This window comes from Elephantulus edwardii, unplaced genomic scaffold (genome assembly GCF_000299155.1).
Source record: "Elephantulus edwardii isolate Elephantulus edwardi_28Jun2011 unplaced genomic scaffold, EleEdw1.0 scaffold00050, whole genome shotgun sequence".
Classification (NCBI taxonomy): Eukaryota; Metazoa; Chordata; class Mammalia; order Macroscelidea; family Macroscelididae; genus Elephantulus; species Elephantulus edwardii.
The window spans coordinates 13,610,420-13,613,067 of record NW_006399800.1 but is presented as its reverse complement, the minus strand read 5'-3'; positions in this window follow the sequence as shown (position 1 = coordinate 13,613,067).

Below are 2,648 nucleotides of genomic sequence, written 5' to 3'. Positions count from 1 at the left end.
AAAAAAAAAAAGTTGAACATCGAAATTCCTTATGACTCACTGCTTGAAATACACCCTGAGAACATTGGAACTGAGGATCAAAGGAGACTTGTACACCAATGTTTATAGCAGTGTTATTCACCATAATAAGAACGTGGAAACAGCGCAAATGTCCAACCACAAACAAATAGTTTGAGAAACTATGGTACATTCATATGATGGAATACTACTCAGTATACAGGAGCAATATTTCAGTTATGTATTTTATTTTTATAATATTTTCTGTACATTATGTTTTATACAATTAATTACTATTGATCTTTTACTTTCATTTCCCCATTTCCTCAAGTCCGCTTTGCACCTTTCCTATTCCTTCACCCCCTACCCATCCCAATAATTTCTGCTATCATTTCTAGTCAAAGGAGCCTGTGTGGTGGAAACTCTCAGCCACTAGGCAAAAGACTAGTTATTTGGATCCACTCTATGGTACTATGGAAAAAAGATCGGACAGTCAAGAAAACCCTATGGAGCAGTGCGATAGTCATCATGAGTTAGAACTGACTTAACAGCAATAAGTCTGGCTATTAACTCTTGTTACTAAGGGAGCTTTGGTGAAATAGTCTGAAGGAAGTTGTAAGAAGTTGTACTGCTAACACAAAGATGGCACCTCTCTGGTGGTTTGAATTCACTAGTGGCTCTGCATGCAAAAGACTGTCAGTCTCTTCCTGTGTGATTTACAGCCTCCCAAAAACCCACTGGAAGGTCAGCTATAAGTCAGTTCCAATCAATTCAACAGCAATGTGAGAGAGAGAGGAGAGGAGGAAAGGGGAGGGGAGGAGAGAGAGAGAAAGAACAAAGTATTCAACAAGTGCAACAATTGGAGGAAGGTAGTTGCAGCCTGGAACGCCAATTTCAGACCATCCTCCTATACTTGTGTTCCCACATGTAACAGGGAATACAAGTGTATTCAAACCTTGCCATTTGGCTCACCACTGGCAGTTCTGGAACACTCAGTTATAGGGCGTCTCAGTGATGAAACAAAACTCTAAGAACTTCCAAATGGTACCAATTTACCCAGGCACTAGAATTAGCAAGATATTTTGCCCACATGCTTACTGTTTCTGTTCTCCTATGGAGCACTTGTTAAATATTTTTATGAGCATTGCAGGTATAAAGTAACACATCAAAGGCCCTATTCTTGTTCTATAAAGGCTTCCATTTCACAATGTTCAATGACATTAGGAATTGTCTGTGCAAGATGATAAGGATGACATCATTATGAAGAGTCTAGCTGTCTCTTTCAGATAGTAAGGTTCACAGAGCAAAGCCTGTGGTTTGGATGAGTAATGTGATAGAGTCACAGAACAATTTGCTAGGTACATGATGTTATATTGTAAAGGGGAAAGTAAGTACATCATGTGCTCTGCACTGTGGGTGACCAAAGGTTATTCCAGTAACCCATTCTCTGAGGTTAGCATATGAGCTTCAGATGAGCAAATAGCACAAATCAATACTTGCTTCTGCAGCATATTAATCACAGAGTGAGACTCCCTGCAGATTTCAATCCTTTTGTTTTGTCTGCTACTGAAAATGCTTTTTCCAGGCATGCATTTCATAACCTAAGAGGATGGTTAGGGCAGTGCATCATTATGATAGTTCTTGTTCTTATCCTGATAGAGACTGCATGCTGGTCCTTTACTCAGGAGAGAAGGCTACCTGCACAAGAGCTGAAAGAAAGGATGCACGGGCATGATGCCAAAGAAGAAATCTGGTCAGGAGGGCTGTACTGAAATTAGGATGGAGAAGAGAAATTGTTTTGTCAGTTACTAAAAGTATTTCTGTCCATGAGACAGAATCAAGATGGGTCCTAAGGAGAACAAATGATTAGAAAAGTGTTTGAGTGGCTAAGGGAATGATAGTGGTCAAACTATGCAAAGACTTGAGAGATAAGCACTGCATCATCTATTTTCTTTGATGCTTCCAACCAACCACCCAAAGGGAACTAGGTTACATAGATTGCAGCTTTGGGGTGAAGGTACTATCTTAAACACATTTGCAACACTAGGCATTTTAGGCAACTTTAGGCTTATAAATCACCTCAAGAAGTTTTTACATTTACAAGGAGAGAAAAGAAGACTTTGAGTTTCTCAATTCCCGCTCCTTTAATCTATCTGCTTCCTTAGAGCTCCAAATATTCCCAAATATGTTTTTCATAGAAAAATATAGCAGACATCTGAGTGCAGACCTATTGCTTACCATGGCACTGATGACAGCCTACTGTCAAATACCATGGCCTGTGTTTGTTGTTGTGTACTATCAAGTTGTAATTGACCCATAGCTGACCCCCCAGCAGGTTTTCAGAGGCAGTAAATCTCACAGATTTTATTTATTTTTTTTGATAGCCACTTTTCTTTATATTAAATCATACCATTATATCAAATGATACAATATCCCCTTGTTTTCAAATAACTGCTTTTTGGTCTCTGTTTAGGGTTTGCATGAGCATAGTCAAGTGTTCTGGAATGCCCATTCTTCTCATGATTATCTATAATTAATCATGAGCTGCACAGCCCAGTGCCTTTGCATAGTCAATAAAATACAAGGAAACAATTTTCTGGTGTTTCTGTTTCAGGCAAGATTCACCTGACACCTGCAATGATATCTCTCGT